The sequence below is a fragment of the Macrotis lagotis genome, chromosome 3 (assembly GCF_037893015.1).
Source record: "Macrotis lagotis isolate mMagLag1 chromosome 3, bilby.v1.9.chrom.fasta, whole genome shotgun sequence".
NCBI classification, from domain to species: Eukaryota; Metazoa; Chordata; class Mammalia; order Peramelemorphia; family Peramelidae; genus Macrotis; species Macrotis lagotis.
This window is the reverse complement of record NC_133660.1, coordinates 73,333,563-73,353,140: the sequence shown is the minus strand read 5'-3', so window position 1 is coordinate 73,353,140 and position 19,578 is coordinate 73,333,563. Positions and strand designations below refer to the sequence as shown.

The window sequence follows — 19,578 nt, the reverse complement described above, 5'->3', positions numbered from 1 at the left end:
ATCTTGATATGAGTAACAATTGTTTAAAATAAAGAATGAGTTCATTAATTAAAAATGTGGAACCTGAGAAATGAAAAGCAAAGCAGAATAAATGCTAACGATTAAGAAAATGCTTCTTTATGCTATCCATAAATTTGTAAAAAAAAAAAAGCAAAATTATAAATATCAAAATGCATCTGGGAATGGGTATACCATCAGTGATCTTTCTAGTTGGATTATCACAAACATGACTTTTTTGGGGGGTGTTGATTTTCTAATATTTGATATTATATCCAGTTTTTCAGACTTCTAATATTTTATTGGTTTAGGTATTTTCTTCACCCATACAGAATTTCTGGGTTTTTCACTACTTAACTCCAAATGCTTACTTTTTTTTTAGGTTTTGCAAGGCAATGGGGTCAAGTGGCTTGCCCAAGGCCACACAGCTAGGTAATTATTAAGTGTCTGAGACCAGATTTGAACCCAGGTACTCCTGACTCCAAGGTCAGTGCTCTATCCACTGTACCACCTAGCCGCTTGCTTACATTTTTCAGAATGTATTATCATTATTATCAGGGACATATTCTATATTCTTATCAATCAGTAGATATTATTTAAGTGCCTACTGTGTGCTTGAATGGTGCTAAACATTGTGGGAATACAAAATGAGGCAAAAGAAAGTTGCCAACCTCAGGGAGCTTACAATCTAAAGACAAACTGATCTATTTGCTGCACTCATCTATGCATTCAGTTTCTCACAGTAGAACCTTAGCACAAGTTCTTCCTTGTGCCTTCAATGACCTCTTCTCACCTCTACCCCATGGACTTGTGGACTTCCTCCAAAATTCAGAATGAGTGCCAACTCTTACAATAAGCTTATCATGACTCCCTCTAATTGTTAATGCTCCTCCCAAAGAAATTACTTTCTGTCCACTTATTTTTCTGTACAAGTCATTTCCCCCATAAAAGATCAGTCCTTGAAGTGAGAAATGTGTAGGATTTTGTTTTTATATCCACAGAATATAGTAAAGTGTCACATAGAAACAAATTAATAAATATTTATTGGATAAATGAATGAAATAAATTGACACTAGTCTTCTTACTGTGCTCACACACTCCATCTCCTGACAGCATTTTCTCTGACTGTTCCACCTGTAACTCTCTCCCTCTTTATCTCTGCATGCATGACTTCCTTAAAGTCTCAGCTCAATTCTACCTTCTGCAAGAAGGTAGTCCTCCTTGATGCCAGTCTTCCTTAATGCTAATGCCATCCCTCTGAAACTAGTCCCAATTTATCCTGCACATATCTTTATTTGCATCTTTATTTACATGTCATCTCAACCCTTGACTGTGAACTTATTGAGAGGAGGGACTAGCTTTAGTTTTGCTTTGTTTCTTTTTTGCTTTCCTTTGTATCCCCAATAGTAGATGATGGGACTTTTAATAAATGTTGATTGACTAACAAATGAATGAATGATTAGGTGCAGATCACAGTATTGGTTTGATGAAATGGATAGAGCACTGAATTTCACATCAGAAGACCTGGGCTCAAATTCTTTTTCTACTACTTGTTACCAGTGGAGAAGAAGGCAGATCTCTTCTCATTCCATACTTTTCTCAAGTTTTTCTAAAAATTCATTAAACACTTTCCCTCCCTCTTTTCTTATAAGAAAGATTTTTCTTTCATTATAATGAACTTCAAAGAACAAGAATTTACTTTCGCTACCTCAACTTCTTTAGCAACCACTTCTCAAATCCTTTCAATATTGTTTCATTCCCTACCACTCTGCTCACTCTGCTCTTCCAAAGGCAATGAATTTCCTTTAAACTGTCATATTCAAAGGTTGAGAGCAGCTAGGTGGCACAGAGGATGGAGCACCAGCCTTGGAGTCAGGAGGACAAGAGTTTGAATTCAGCCTCAGATACTTGACACTTACTAGCTGTGTGAACCTGGGCAAGTCACTTAACCCTAATTGCCTCATCTCCAGGCCTGTCCCCAGTCATCCAGATTCAAATCTGGCCACTGGACACAGATGACTCTGGAGGAGGAAGTGAGGCTTATGACATAATGTAGTACCCCCTCACTCAAATCCATGTCATGAACTTGTCATGGTATCACCTTCCCTGATGTCCTGGTATTCTTTGAAAGCAAAGGACAAACATCACCATCATCATCATCATCATCATCATCATCATCATCATCATCATGGTAACCAAAGGTTATTTGTTAAGCCTCATTTTCCTTGATTTTCTTACATCTGACTTTATGACCAGTTCCAGAGAGCACATGATGAAACATTCTATCCCTTCCTAAGGCTTTTTTTAAACAGGTTTAATGTAGGAATCTGTTTTGTTTGGCTATACCTATTTTAACAGGTTTTGTTTTTCTTGCCTTCTCAATAGAGGGAGGCAAAAGAAGGAGGGAGAAAATGGAAAGTTGAAAATTAAATTTAAAATTAATCTCTCATTGTGGACTATTCCTTCCATGATTTCCTTGACTTCTATGACACTGATTTCTTCTTTGTTTTTCTTTTACCTCTCAGATTGCTTCTTCTGACTCCTTAGATATTTCCTACCCTCTAAGTATGGACTTTTCTCAAAGATTTGTCCTTGTTCCTCTATAACCTAACCTGATTGACATTCAGTGTTAATGACTTCATTTTTAACCCCAACTTTCCTCACAAGTTTTAGATCAAATTTTCACCTGAATACTAGATAGCATAACCTGAGTAATAATACTTATTACATAAAAGACATTATTGCTGGGCACTGGAATTATAAAGATGAGTAAAGGAAGGGTAAATTTAGAGTTTGAAAATAATGAACTTTATTTTGAATTTGTTGAATGGAGATATTTTCATGAATCTGGGGAAGATATCATGAAACAGACAGACAGATCTAGATCTATATCTATATCTGTATCTGTATCTGTATCTATATCTATATCCATATCCATATCCATATCTATATCTAATCAATCTCTATCTCTATCTCTATCTCTATCAAGAGAGAAAGAGACTGTCAGACAGACAGACAGACACAGGCAGAGAGGCAGACTAGGTCTAGAACAAACAAACATCTGGGAGTCATTTAAAAAGGGATAATAAGGAATAATCTTAAGAGTATATGAGGTCTCAAGGAGAGAGTATATGGGGGAGGAAAAAAAGGATCTTAAAACTGAATTTCAGGAGACAATAAAATTTAGGAAACAAAACACACAAGAGAGAATAATGCAATGAAAGCACAAGGAAGATAAATTATTCAGGAAGAGGGAATCACCATCATTATCAAATGGTCAAAATGAATGAGGACTAATGAAAGGCCATTATACTTGACAATTAAGATACTGATGGGAGCCTTGTAGAGAGCTATTTCCATGGAGTGGTGAGGTAGAAATGTTGATTATAATGGGTTGAGAAATGAGTAATACAGGCAAAGATTGCAGGTGACTTTTTCTAGGAGTTTGACTGTAAATGAATGGGAAATCTAGATTGATTATTTAAATGGCTATCAGACCAAAGAAAAAGATTTTTGTTCCATTCTTTAGGTTTTTGAATTAGATGAATCTTGGACATGTTTTTAGTCATCAGGGAAGAAGCCAGTTGAACCTAAAGATTAGAGAAAGAAAACATTTAATTGCTTAATGTCCCAACTCATGAACCTCTCCTTTGCCTCCCTGATAAAGTCTATGCCCTTTTAGGGCCTTGCCCCAATTCATCTTTCTAAGTACCAGCTAGCCCTGCTTCATCTAGGAGTGGCTACTTATTCTCCAAATGTGCATTGAACTTTGGTGGGGGGGGGGGGGTTGTTATGGTTGTTCGGATTTTTCTGTCATGTCTCTCTTTCCATGATCCCATTTGGAAGTTCTTAGCAAAGTCATTGGAGTGATTTGTCATTTCCTTCCCCAACCTATATTATAGATGAGGAAACTTTTAAGTAACTTGCTCAGGTTCAGCTAGTATATTTCTGAGGCCAGATATGAACACAGATCTTCCTATCTCCAAAACCTGGAATTCCATCCACTGTGCCACCTAGTAGCCTGCATTGTACTTTTTATACCTCTGTAACTTTGACATGAACTTCATTCTGGAATCTCCATCCCAACCACTAACTCACTATCTCCACATTTTTTTTATCTAAATCAATCTTTCTTTTAAACATCATGTTTAATGTCATGATTAGTTCTGAAATTTCCCTAGCTAAAAATTATTCTCTACTTTAACTGAGTCTATAAAACTTTGTATTCCTCTTGTATATCTATATTTTGGTTTATATTATAAACATTCATATCTTCTGTGCTTCATTAAAATACCATTAAAGGAAAACATCATATAATATTTAGCATAAAATATTAGACAAGGACTAGTATATATATATTTAATAAAAATTTGTCTGATGAATAAAAATTATTTTATATTTCCTTAATCATAAGCATCATGAGGGCAAGAATCATATTATACACAAATTTTTATCTCACGCACAGTATTGTTTATTGATTTATTGACTAATTCACCATAGGGAATAATGAAAAATCTTTACTTTATGACACCTCAACTGAAATTACATAACCACTAGAGAAGCAATAATAATAACACCCTCTCTATATATATATATGTGTGTGTGTGTGTGTGTGTGTGTGCGTGCATACACATATATACATGTATTTCACAGGTATGTTTACATATATACAAAGTATTTCACATATTTTGTCACATCTGAGCCTCACAAGAATCCATGTCCATTTTTCAGATTAAAAACCTTAGCTTCAAGATAAGATTAAATAATTTTCTTATTCTCACACAGATTATAAATATTAATGATGGGATTGGAACATGATCCCAGAGACTCATGAAACAGTAGAAAGAATATGGAATTTGGTGTCTGAAGACCTGGATTTCTACTGAACCAATCATTTTACCTCTCTGTGCCTCAGTTTCCATAGCTGAAAAAAGAGTAGGTTGGATTCATTAGCCTCTAATTTCAATAACCTCCCTGCTAGTCTATGAACTTATGCTTCTAACTTCTGACACTTGTTTACTGTGTTATGCCTAGCCTTTCAATAAAGGAAAGCACAGCTTCTTATCTATTTAGTCCCCTTAGATATTTTAATTGTATTTGAATAATTCTCTTTACCATAAAGTGGTTTGGGAATCACCAGGAAACTATATTTTTGGTGAATATATTCATTTTTTCATATAAATACAAATATCACTCTTTTACAGATGTTTCATTTTTTTTCACTCCAGATCTTCTACTCATCAGTAACTAAGGAAAAGAAAATCTATAAAGGAAAAGAAAATTAAAAGACCTTCTAAAGGAAAAGGGGGTAAGTTATCTATTTTAGAGTCAAAATGTCTGAGAGATATTCAGATTTTGATTAAAATGTTTCTATTGAGAATATTGTTTGTTTGCTGCAGTAAAATAAATTACTATATGCTGAGCCTATTGGTGGTTTGGTATCAAGTACTAATAACTTCCACTTATTATCTGAATGGTAAACAAGTATTAAAATGTATAATGCATACTGCACTTGGCTGTGGGCTTGCTACTATTGTTTCTATGTCCAGAGTTATTTATGATACTGTAAAAGCCAAGATTTCTCTCTAGCATCTGTCTGGACAAAAGGAAGAAGAGAGGAGCTTTCAATCTTGTCTTTGGACTGATGGGAATTTTCTCCAAATTTTCTCCAAATTCAAAAAAAAAAGTTCCAGTTGATACACTGTGTATTTCATCTATTTTTGACATGGTTTGTTTGGGAGTTCTCTTGTTCCCCACAAATCTTAATCCTTTCTGAGCAGCACTTACATGGTAACCTGAGAGAATTAAACTTGTACCTGGTTATTTTTTCCTCTTCTTGCTATAGCTCAGTGATTTTTCTCAATGGTAACCATGGTCTAGTAATTTAAAGCTTGTGAACCTTGCAAAAAGATTCATTTAAAGCCATAGTCTGAGGGCTTTTCACCAAATTGAAAGTATATTCTACTAAAAAACTACAAAAGAATTCAGGACATACTATCTGATAAGCATTCAGCTCATTAATGTTTGTACAGTAGCATGACTTAAAAAGATTGCCAGTTTCTCAGAGCATTCACCTATACTTTGGGAGTTTAATGAGTCGAGTTGTTTAATTTTTCTAACCTCCTCCTAACTGATGGTTTGTTTTTTCTTTTACTGCAAAAATCATTAAAATTTCCCATGGAGAAAAAGAGCTTTAAATATGAAATACCAGCATGTAGGAATAATACCATCTATACATTACTATGCAGTTTCTTGACGATAATTCTTTTTGTTATTTATCATTCAAACAATTTTTAAAAGTTATCTCTTTACTGTACTTTGAAAGATATAGATCTTTCAGTCACTGATATTTTGCTACTTTTGTGATGATTCATTTAAGTAGATTTGAATTAAATATATAAGAGGAATTTAGGACAAATGATCCCTGTCTAGTTCATTCTGAAGATGATATGGATCAATTACTTATTCTAAAAAGCAGAGACACATATTCGTATAATTGCAGAGATAAAATGGAAGTGGAGAGAAGAAGGGAGGGAGAAAGGTAGGAAGGAAGGGAAAGAGGAAGCAAGAGAGGAAGAGAAAGAAAAGAGAAAGAAAAGGGAATAGGAAAAGAGGAAAAAGGCAAAAAGAAAGGTGGGGAGGAAGGAAAGAAGGAAAGAGAAAATAAGATGGTGTCTTAAATGTTATATTCCATGGCATGTCCATTATTATCTTTTAATGTCAATCTCAAACAGGAACATTTTCTCCAAGACAACTAACAAAGAAAAGTGATGAGAGGTCTTTAATAAATATATGTGAAGTTATACAATATACCCTGTAAGTAATTAAAGTTCTGAAATAAAGGACTTGATAAAAACTTGAACAAATTTTTCATATGAGATACCTTCTTGAATATTTGTCTGTTGAAACTATTGAAGATCATAGATTATTAAAGTGGTCCAGTTGTTTAACTTATTAGGGTTGTTTTTTTAAATCCTTATCTTGAATTTCAACATTAAATTTTGCACAAGGAATATGAAAAGAAAGAACCTAGAAATGTATTTAAAGTTATGTAGCTAAGAAGCTACTCAGATAAAATATTTTACTCATCTTTTCAATCAGCTGTGCTCTGGGTACCTCTGAGTACTTCAATTTTGAATCAAAGCTCTTTGTTGCAAAAAGTTAATCTATATAGTTTAAAATGTATACAGTTCATCATTGTAATATGTTGGAATTGGGTAGCAAGTGCTCATTACTAATGGGAAGTTCACACCTAATTCCAGATCCCATACACAGAAATGCTATCACTCATAATTCTCTGCTATAAAAAATATAATCCACTAGGCATTGCAAAAATAATTTTTGATTCTCTGAAGGACACTGTTGATGAGATTCCTTCAGTTCTCTAGAATTTGCTCTAGTATCTATATTCTCAAGCTTAGGAAAAAAATGTACTTTCTATGAATACCACTCTAATAAAGTATGTCAGCCTCCCCTTGTCTTTTAAGTATGCTCTCTTCAAACCCTTCTCTTGACAATTATATGGAAAGCACTCCTCTCTTACAGGGAGGTTTTCTAGGATGAGCATTTAGTCTTTAATAGCTAATACATAAACTTGAATGTTTTAGTGCTCCTCTGAGAGAAGCATTGACTGATATTTCCTCATAGGAGAGATTGCGTTGCTTGAGTAGGTTGTTGCCTAACAAAACACATATTAGCATTTCTCTTGATGAGGGAAATAAAGTTATATCACTTTCCTTGAACTTATCCAGAATTCAGTATCTCTGGTTACTCATTTTATCTTCTTTTCTTTTAGGAGTGAGCAGAAGCTTTCAGAAGTCTTATAGTTGTATAGTTTTGAGAGGATTTTCTAGAGGAACAGTTCTCAAAATATTTACCAAATGATTGCATCTTTTTGTACTATTGAGGATCAAAAATATTCTTAGTTGCAATTGTCTTTATTCATTGTAGTCTAAAGACTATTCTTATTATAATAAGATTATAATAGTGAGATAATGTGGAGTAATGAAAGGAAAACTATTGTTGAAGTCAAGAACACTTGGGTTCAGTCTCTTTCACTTTTACCTCTGACAGAAACATGTTTCCTATGTGATATTAGGAAAGTCATCTCCCTTTGTCTCTCAGGAAATTCTTCAAGACTTAAAATTGTAGAGTAGGTACAGATCTGTCTTGTTAGAGAGTTATTGACAAAATCATAATTTAGTATTGAAAATACATATTTAATAGTAATAATATTCAGAAAGTCCCCTAAGGGATATGAGTTTACATAGCAATCATGTTAGATTGGTGGGAAAAGTATAATTTTCCTTTATTTTATAGTTGAAAGAACTTAGGTTTTAAAAATTTTAGTGCTATGTGTACCATATTTAGTGCTATGCTCACAAAATCATAAAATAGTCAAGAAATGTTGGGACCAGTACTAGAACCCATTTCATCAAACTCTATTATCTTGTACTGCCTCTAAATATATATATATATATATATATATATATATATATATATATATATATATATATATATATATATATATAAAGTAATAAAAATATGAAGCAGTATTGTGAAGAAATTGAGTCAATTAGGTGGGGCAGTGAGTGGGATGTGTCTTCAGCCTAACTGTGTGACCCTGGGAAAATCACTTAACCCTTTCAACTTCTATAGTTTCTTCATCTGTAAAATGAGCTGAAGAAGGAAATGACAAACAACTGTAATAGTTTGCCAAGAAAACCAAAAATTCTGACAGATCTGAACAGCAGTACTGGGGAAGGAATAACAGTTATATCATAGTAACTTCAAAATCAAAAATACCTGAATGCAAGACCCTCTAACATTCCTTGAATAAGCCTAAGCAATGTCTCAGTTCATCGTAAGTTGCAGAACAGGTAAAAATCAGCATTAGTCAAGGGAGTTGTCTCATCATGAGCTTCTTATACTTGAAGAAATAATAAGTAGGAACCAAAATGAAAATGGGATTTCTAAAACTTAAATGTCATGTGACTTTCAATAGCAAGAATCCTGACAAAATGCAAAAATGCCTTCTGCCAGTTAAAGGTCTACTAATAAAGTAAAAGCAGCAAAAACATGTTACAAATTTGAAATGACCAGGAGTGGTTAGTTGGCACAGTGAATAGAGTACCAGCCCTGGAGTCAGGAGTACCTGAGTTCAAATCCGGCCTCAGACACTTAATAATTACCTAACTGTGTGGCCTTGGGCAAGCCTCTATGGCCTTGCCAAAAAAAAATTTTGAAATGACCAATTCAGTGGTAGGGGAAAGAAATATCATAAATAATTATAATCCACAAAATCATTCAGGAATGTCATTCTATCATCTGTAAATAGAGTGATGCAATTGAAGTCAAAAAGACCTTGGGTTCAAAGTCTGCCTCAGACTGTTATGATCTATGGAACCCTGGATAAGTCACCAGTTCTCAGCTTCAGTTTGCTCATTCAAGAAATAAGAAGACTGGATTGTATGACCTCTAGTGCTCTTTTCAGCTCTAAATTAACAACAGCAACAACAACAATAATAAATAATGAATACTAATAAATAATAATAATAAAATTTATAGAGAGCTTTAAGATTTACAAAGTACCTTACTCATGTTATCTCATTTAAACCACAGAAGTCAGTGATGTTAAGTGATGTTATTTTGTAAGTTAGGACACTGATGTTGAGTAATTAAATGACTTACCCAAGGTCCCACAGCTGAAGGCAACATTTGAACCCGAGTCTTCCAGACTCCAGATCTACCTGTCTCTTAAATTTCTGATCCTATGAATGAAGCACAATAAAAAGTCACCCATTCTGACTTTATCATCATCATCATCATTGTAGCTAAAATTTATATTGTGCTTACAATATAATACTATGCTGCTTAGTTAATTTAATCTTTACAACTCTGGGAAGTAGTTGCACATATACATATATAACATATCATGTATTATATTATATTAATATGTGTATTCCCATTTCACATGAGGAAACTGAGGTTAAATGACTTGCCCAGGGCCATAAAGCTAGAATGTCTGAGGTCATATTTGAACTCAGGTCTGCCCATCTCCAGGCCCACATACTATCCACTGCACCATATAGCTGCTACATTCATAGCGAGCAAAGCTTTATGTCATATATTGGGGAGTGAGGTGAGTCAAAAGAAACAGCTCTCCATTCTTTGGTGTTATGTGGACAAAGACACTTCGGAGTTCAGTGGTGGATAATGGGTTATTGTTTCTCTTTGGGGAGAGATACAAGTAACAATTAGATGTATCTTTGAGTTTCTTCCCCCGAATGAATGCTGGTAGGAGGAGTAGAGGTACCATCTCTTAGAGCTTGGCATGAAGCTTGTGTGAGTAGCATCATAGTTTTCAAAAGCTGCCAATCTGATTTCATAGAGTCTTGGAAACCATCTTCCCAAGGGAGTATTCAGCCAGAGTGGATCTTCTGGATTGCTAATGTTTGCATTCTAACTCTGCACTAAAGAATCTCAGACTGTGAACATCCAAGTTGCCTACACTTTGTATATCCAAAGTGGTACTTTCAATTAAAAAAAAAAGCCTATGGGACAGAATAAATTTTCCTCCTTAAAATGATTTTCCCCTAAGAAGAAGTGGAGTTCAAATTTTTTTAATATTTGTTATGTCTAGGATTAAAAATAAAAAAACTTTCCAATCTATAACAAGTTTTTAAATTGTCTTATAAAGCTCTAATATTAACAGCATATGTTTAATGCCCAAAGTATACAAAGAAGGTCCTATGTGAATAAGCTAAATGTAGCTTTACAGAAGGAGGCAATAATGTTGAATATATAAAAATATTTCAAAAGCATTTCAAAATTCATACTTTCTATTCTTTATTATCATTTAATCTGTGCTTCAGATAGAGAAAACTGCCCAGATATGCAAGAACCCTAGAGATTTCAGGGCTCTTGAAACAACAATGTAATTATTCTTGGATTCAGACAGGAACATTAATGTAAAATAATGTGGAAAAAATTGAGTTCTTCATAAGTGTATGGCTGATTACTTTTTAATGTTTCCCTAGATCTCAGAAAAAAAAAATGTAGAGGGACAGTGAAAGGGCACTGGGACTGGAGCCCCAGGATCTGGGCTCAGATTCTTATTATTCTTGTCCCTGTGTTTGACCTTAAACAAATCTTGAACCTACCCGGGTTTCAATTTCTCCAGATGCAAAATAAAGTATTTGGACTAGATAGTCCATAAGCTCCCTTCCAAAGAAAAATCTATGATTTTATAAGCTATTGAATGTGTTGGACAAGATCTACCATGCAGGATAATAAGTGGAGTGGTAACATGGTCGGTCTTGAATCAAGGGGTCTTCTTCCAAATGTTGACTTCATGATATAACATATTTAAAGCTGAACTCAAGAGCATATGGTAATTAACCATGCCCCTCTTCAGACATTAAAAAATAAATGTAATTTCTGATAATGCTTGCCAATTGGAAACAGTATTATGAAAATTATTACCATTTAGAATTTGAATAACTGTCACATAGAAGAAGGAATAGATACGTTTAGCTCAACTTCAGCAGATAGAACTAGGGACAGTGCATGAAAATGTCAAGAGAACTGAAATAAAGAAAAAACTAGACAGAAATTATAGCTGTACCAGTGTGAAATGGGATGTTTTAGACTACATTGAGTTTCCTCTTTACTCAAAGTTTTAAAAACAAAATCTAGATTATTTCTTAGCAGAAATGTTAAAAGGAGAATTTTTACTCAAGTATTAAGTTGGATTTGAAAATAACTCATATTCCTCAGAGATCCTGTGAAAAAGGAAAGGAAATGGAAGGTAAAGTAAGGGAATGGAAGAGAAGGCAGGGTAATGGAAGGTAAGGAAAGGTGGGAAATTATTAATAGCCTAGAAATAAGTGTTCTAACAAGCATTTATCTAGTCTGTTTTTCTATGGAAATTCTGTGTCCTTTCTGTACCCTACTTTAAGAGAATCATCACACAACAGAATAATAACCATGCTTATAGAACTTATAATGCTTTTTTCATGTCAGTCCTCTGAAAAAGATTAAAATATCAGTATTTAGGTATGGGATGAATATTAGAGTGACCTATGTTGAAGGAAATTTAAGTGGGTGATGCTGAGAACTGTCCTAAGTCTGAAAAGAAAAGCCACTATTTCTTTATTCCAAATAATAACTCTCTGATCACCAGGGAATTCAGAGGCATATTATTTGATTATTTAATATATAAATGGCTTAATAGTCAGTGTAGCTATTTTCCAGTGGACATCATCAATAGGAAGACTTTCTTCTTAGACCTTGGGTCAGAGAACACAATATCATTAAAAAACACAAAGGAAAATGAAAGTCAATCTATGGCAAGGTTGGTATTTGTAATAAGACCTATGTTTTTGCCCAGAAAATCCTCTCTGCCTCTAGATTTACCTTCTACCAAATATGGAGTAAGTGAAAGCTCAATCCTCAGGGCCTTAAAGGGAGTTCACCATGCCCAAGAATGATGTTTTCTGCTTTCTGCACAGGCAGCCAGTATATGAGTGTTTGGGATTAGATGTCAGTAGAGTGAACTCTACTTTGAATGCTTTGCATTCACACACCTTCCCCAATACTTCAAGCATCTTTGACTTCATCATTCTGGGTACACCCTCCACTGGTGCAGATCAAAATCCATCCACCATCATTTGGTTGATAGTCTTCAAGACTATATTAAGGCTGAAAAATTCATCACCCTGAAGCCAATCTGATGATGAGCCTCTGAAGACAGTTAAAATGGTCATTGAATGTAAAAACACATTTTTAAAATCCTTTAAAAATTCCCTAAAATGAGTGCTATCCTCTGAACATCCATACTTTCTAAAATAACCTGTTATGAATTTATCTAAATAATTTGCGCACCATCATATTTTAGAGGCTAAAAAATAGAGTAACTGACACTCATTAATTTAACATTGTTCTCTTTTATACAAATGAGGCCATGCCTGATCTTAAATGGTATAACAATATTCAGTCAAAACCTGATATGACATGGTTAATTTCTAAGGAAGATGTTCTTTCTCTTTCTGCTGGCATTTAAAAAGCAACATACAGTGTTTTTAAATGGTTAAATTTTAACCATGAAGAAGAAGGAACTTGCTAACAAAAATGTTGAAATATGTTTCTCATAATCTACCTTTTTCTTTTCCTTAAAAAAATAAACCTAAAATTGTCTTTCTTTTTATCCTCTTGATATCCATGTGGCTAGTAGGCTATTTCTTTATGTGCCTTCACATTGCAAATAACCAGAAATGAACTCAGAGTAGCAATAAACACTCTCCTGAGAAAGGTATTTACTTGGACTCATCAGATTTTTGTCATATTAGCTTTATTCAGATACATGAGTATCTACAGATAACAACACTCCCTATTGATTTGTAAAGTTTTGATGAGAAAAGGTAGAGGGGAAGGTGGAATGCCACAGTGCCATGAGTTTGGGGATGAATTGCTTTCAAAGAAATACAATTTGTGAGATGATACAGCCTTAGTGGAAATTAACAAAGGCATCTTCAGATGAGTGGCATGTTGAGGGTAAAAGATTTTTTTTGTCCTCTATAAAGGATAACTTTTCCTTTTTCCACACAGATCATTCAAGTGCCAAAAAAAGCTTTCAAACACTGTTTGTTAAAAAAAATCATAAAAGTCAATCTCACTTTTCCAACAGAGCAGCAACCTACCTTTCTAAAAGTGGACCGACTGGTGCTTTTGAAAATGCTGCTGCCCGAATGTTGCAGCACATTCATTTAGCGAGACTATTTCAATTATCCTGGAACAGTTAAAGTAAAGCCTTATCATAAATGCTGTTATCACCAAGAAGAGTATGTTATTTTTTATGCAAGAGGTTAAAAACCTTCTCTCATGTGGTCAATTAGGGTATCTTTGTACTGCTCCTTAGGACCAATTTATGATACATTCTGTTGTGATTTTATAGTTGTGTTCCTGTATTCTTCTGACCTACATAGCCTGGGGGAGATAAGTCAGTCATCATAGAAATCAAGACAGCACAGATTTCTTACTGCTACTCAAGGAGACTTTCTGCTTTAGCAATGGGAAAGTGCATGTCATTGCCTGTGTGTCTATGTGCAAATTTAAGTTCATTTGTGTATATATGAAAAGGGTGGAGGCAGAGGAGTCTTCCTATTCAATTGCTTAATATCTGTACACTTCATGATAAAAGCCTTTTGGTATTCAACATGAACTTATGGCAGATTTATACAAAGTGCACTAGCCTTTATAGGAATGCGTGATGTGTGCAAAGTAAAGACTGAATCGGCACTTCCCCTTCTATATCAGACTTTGACCTTAAGACCTACCTCAGTGTAGTTTAGAACCAGTTTGAAGAGTCCCTTTCCTCTCTAGTGGAAAGGGACAGCAGGGGACTACTTCCACTCATTCTCTACTTCATAGTGGACAGCAACCTGGTGCCACTTAGAATTATCATCTATGTCCTCTAGTCCCATTTCAAACATCTACCCATTAGAGCCAGTGCAAAAGTTCAGCATATAAAGGCCAGTACATAAAGACCCTTTCTAGCTTATAAGAAACATTATACTGTCCTAAGAAGATATTTTTAAAATTACAATAATATTAAATCTTAATACAGTTATGATATCTAGCTATGTAAAATGTTAAACATGAAAAAACATTTAGAGGTCTTTGGGGAGTCTCTCAAGAGACCTTAACAATATTTACCCAATGTAGCAAATTGCTGCTGTTATTGTTGTATTTAACAAGAAAAAAAATCCAAGAAACATTTAAATGGAATTAAGAAGTTATAGTGACATGAACTATAAAAATGTTTCTATTAAAAATATGAGATATGAGTGAAAATTCAGTATAAAATATAGATTGTAAATCAGAGAGGAATGCAATTCTCATGCCATATCTGATTGAAAAAAGTTGAATTAAAGAGTTAAAATTTAATAATATATTTTGTTATATAAAACCAGTTAGTACAAAGAAGACTTAATCCCAAAGGAAAACTAAGGTCATTCCTTGGTAGACATTCATGGCACAAATTGCTTCTTTTGAATTTGTCACAGAGATATTTAAATGCCACTGTAGGGTGAGGAGGAAATGAAAAGAATGTAATAAGTCTGATCCTGCTTGTCAAAAATAAGCAAACTGTCTACTTTTTAGTATACATTAATTGCACTCAATATGCCACTTAGTACAAATGGAAATAGGAAATTAACCTAGAGATTTAGTGGCTCAAGTTAAAAAAAAAATAGGCCAGATCAATCCAACAAATATAGTTTTTATATTACTGTGAGCAAAGCAAAAGGCAAAAAAGACAAAAAAAATGAAACAGTTCTTTGCCTTCAAAGGGTTTATATACTATTGAGAAGATGAGAAACTATTAAAGAATGCAAAGTGCTTGGTCTAGTTGGAGGATCTGGCTTGGAATCCTCATTCTGCCATTTAGATGAGTAAATTTTTATAAGCATTCGATCTATCTAAACTGCTACACACACATACACAAACGCACATGTAAACATACACTTCACATATACACAGAGACACACAAACATAACTTTCAACTCTTAGCATTTATGTTACTTGTGATTTGAAGTTAAGGTCATGAGAGAGAGTCATCATTTCCAATTCCAAGATTATGATGAGGACTAATATGTCCTTGACATTAGGCCTTCTTCAAAGGACTAAATCAAATAAGATGAAAATCAATAGGGATAAATGTGAAAATTTACAAGTCGGTACCCCAAAATGGACTTCAAAATAATAATGAGTTTTTAAGGGTTTCTGTGAACTGAAAGCTCAATATGAGTCAGCAGTATGAGATGTTGTTTAATCATGTCCATTTCTTCTGAACACTCTAAGGAATTTTTGGCAAAGTTACTGTAGTTGTTTGCCTTTTACCTGTCCAGTAGATTAAGGCAAACAGAGGTTAAGTGACTTGCTCAGGGTCACCCAGCTAGTGAGTGTCTGAGGTCGAATCTGACTTTAGGTCTTTCTGACTATGAGGTAGTAACCTAAAAAGCAAATGTGGTCTCGGGCTATATTAACAGAGGTATAGCTGCCAGAATTTGTATATCATTTGAAATACTGCTCAGTTTTGTGAACTCTGATTTGAGAAGGGAGGACAATGAACCAGAGGGTCAACTAGAGAATGCCCACCAGAATGATGGCAGATTTGGAGTCCTTATCATATGAAGATTAGTTGAAAGAACAAGGGATGTTTAACCTGGAAAAAAGAAGGCTCAGGTGACGTGTGATAGTTGTCTTCAAGTCTTATGGTGGAAGGATAAGATCTCTTACTCCAGAGGATGGCAGTAAGTCCAAGGTGGCAAAAGGGAAGGTGCGGATGAGAGGAGGGGAGGGGAGGAAGCAGGGGGATTACAAAAATGGAAATTTAGGATTGATTCCAAGAAAAAAACTTCTTACCCGTTACAGTAGCTGAAAAGTAGACTATATTACATTGAGAAATTGTGGGTTTCCTCTCCTTGGAGGTTTTCAAATGCAGTTTAGATAACCACTTATCAAGGTTGCCAAAGTCCCTTTTTTAACTCTCAAACAAAACTTGGAGGAAATAAGTCAAAAGGTCAAAGGAATAGTGCAGTTCAAGAAGACCTGGCTTCAAGTCTCACATATGACAGAAACTTCCTATATTACCCTGTGTAAGTCATCTATTTTTCAGTGCCTTTTGGGGAATTTCCCACAGCAATGAAAGCTCTGGTCTTGTCCATACACCCACCCACAAATAAAATTATTAGAAAAGTTCTCCAGCTCTGAATCTGGGATCCTAAAGATTGAAGAGAGGAAACACTAGGAACATGGAGTCTACTAAGGAACTTCTCATGACATTCCAAATAAAAGGAGATAAAGCTAATGCCTCAATCTTATGATTCAAATGACTATGTAAACCTATTAATTAATGTGAAAGTATAATTTGGAAACATTAGTTGTGTGACCCTGGGCAAGTCATTTCAACCTGTTTCCCTCAGTCTCCTCATCTGTAAAATTGTCTAGAGAAGGAAATGGCAAATCTCTTCAGTATCTTTATCAAGAAAATCCCAAAATAGGATCACAAAGAATTGGGCATGACCGAACAGTAATAGCATAATTTAGGGAAGAGGGAAGAAAAAGAATCACATCACACATAAAAAACAGAGAGCACTTGAATGCAGACTGAGTTTCAAATCAAATTCCCTGATAAATGAAAGAGTTAAAGATCATAGAATGAAAATAGGTTTCCTGAAATATGTGAGGATACCCAATTGCCTTGTTATGATATTGAATTCTACTTGAGTAAATCAGGATTGGAGTCCACTTGTTCAGCCATCATTAAAGAGCTCAGTGGTAAATGTTGGTTTCCCCACCAAGATCCCACTGAGTTTTGTCAAAATTTCCAAAAACCTCAGCCACAAGAGAATTTATGAGCTCTGCATGCTCTACCATCTTAATGTGTGAAACTGCCTGAGAGATCTAAGATGTATGGGATGCAGCTCGATTCCAACTTGTTTGTTTTTTAACAATGTCTTTGACTCGTTATGTTATGTCACATCCCAATTTGATGTAAAGTGACTTCCTGTGTCCAACAAGAAATAGCATTTTAAGAGACACACCAACTGCACTGTTATTTTCCTTGCTGTTTTCAATGGCAGGCACTTTGCCACATCTTCAGTCTTCAGAAGATGATTTGTCAGCAACAGGGTTAGCTCTGCTGGTAAAATAAGTCAGGCCTCCTTCTCATCTGCCCACCACATGGTAAGCAGAGTTTGCTATGCATTTTGTGGTTGAAACTAAGCACAGTGATAGCTACAGCATAAACATACGTTTTGGGAATATCTGAAATATAGGGTCTCTAAATCCAAGTGCTCCAAGGGTGATTTGAGGGAGTCGGCAAGGGTTTTCATATTAAGAAAAGAAAATTGTCTACTTGTACCCGGAAGTGCATGCCAGATTTCCTAGAATAACTGTACCTTTGCCCATGTGGTATCTTCTTTATGTTATCCCTGGTTAATTCATACCAGCACAGAACAAGTCCCAGCTATGCGAAGGAACATTGATTTGCCTATTCAATCCAATCTGTCAACTGACAGTAATGAGGTGGGGAAGGAGAGGGGAGGAGAGTAGAAATCCTTACAAAAGATTAGTAATACCTAAAACTAGTTTAGGGTCCTAGTGGGATTCCTGCCTCTTTTAACAACAAAGTACAGAGTGAAAGAATATTCTCAGCTTACTTTGTCTTCTTCGTCCTTTTGATCTGAAAGAACAATCAGATAGGGCTGATTTCTGAAGACAGTTCAGAATGAACAGATTTCAGTTGCCCCCAGTGATAACCATCATTGTCAACAGGAGGCATTCCAGGGACTGACACCAGAGCTTGAAAATGTTCAGATGCTGAACACTCAATCTTTTATTTTAAAATCTCATGCTGGGAATTCTCTTTATACAATGCATTGGATGATGAGTATTTAGAGGAAGAATGGATCCTGAAGGGGGAAAAAAAATTAGGAGCCTAAGAGACAGTGAATGAACACCAGAGGAATCGAATAATTTAAGGTTAAGTGGAAGAATCTCTCTCTACCTCTCTCTCTCTCTCTCTCTCTCTCTCTCTCTCTCTCTCTCTCTCACACACACACACACACACACACACACACACACACACACACACACACCATCATCATCATCATCATCATCATCTTTGGCCAATAAAAGAATAAATAGTTCAATTTAATAAATCTTTATTAGAAATCTACTTCTATATTAGGTACTTCTCTGCCCCCCTCTGGGAGTTTTCATTCTGGTAGAAGGATGTGGAACAAAAATAAGCCATATTACAAAATAAAGCACAATAAATACTTTAAGAAAAGTATGAAGGGATAAGATATTCAAGGAGTTTCATGTAGAAGGTCTAAATAGATTTGATTTATATAGACTGAAAAACTCTTTATTTGCACAAAGATGTGTTGTGTACTCTTTCTCACCTGGATATTGATGTTCAAATTAAATCAGAAAGTGCTGGGATAGTTCTAATCAATCCATCAACATTTATTAAGCACCTACCTATGAGCAAAGTACTATGTTAAGCTCTATTCTTCATTTGTTTGCTTCCAGTGCCTAGCACATAGTATCTGGTACATTGTAGGCACAATAAATACTCATTGACCTTTTTTAAAGTCCTTGCCCTCAAGGACTTTATATTGTATATAAATTATATTGAATTGGTGGAAATTTAAATTAATTACATTAAAAAGTTCATATTAAATTTATCCAAAGTAAGTGCAAGTTAGAAGGTCTTTTTTTTTTGGTGGGGGCAAGTCTCATAGAGGCAGCTGTAGATGACAGGGAGGTGAACTGACTTTTAAAAGAAACTAGAGATTATTTAAAATGGATCTAAGGTAGGAATGTAATATAAGCATGGAAGAGAAGCTGCAACAGCAATAACTGACAGGTTCTACTCAGAGAAAAGCTAAAACTAGCCTAGAAAAATATCTCCTAAACATCATTAAAGAATTTAGAACTTCTCCTAAGTGTCAGAGGTTCAAATATCACATTTCAGAGTTCAGAGTTGGTTATTTTGCATGTTTAAGTCTA

General features: G+C 34.8%; 1 protein-coding gene across 1 annotated transcript in view; it reads left to right on the top strand.

Annotated features, from left to right (window-relative positions):
• The window catches only part of TENM3 (teneurin transmembrane protein 3), a 3,314,517-nt gene that overhangs the window by 2,367,916 nt on the left and 927,023 nt on the right, over nt 1-19,578 (top strand). Inside the window, exon 10 of the mRNA XM_074231559.1 lies at nt 5,226-5,305. The gene's annotated coding sequence lies outside the window, so the exon portion shown is untranslated. The remainder of the gene's footprint in view (nt 1-5,225; nt 5,306-19,578) is intronic.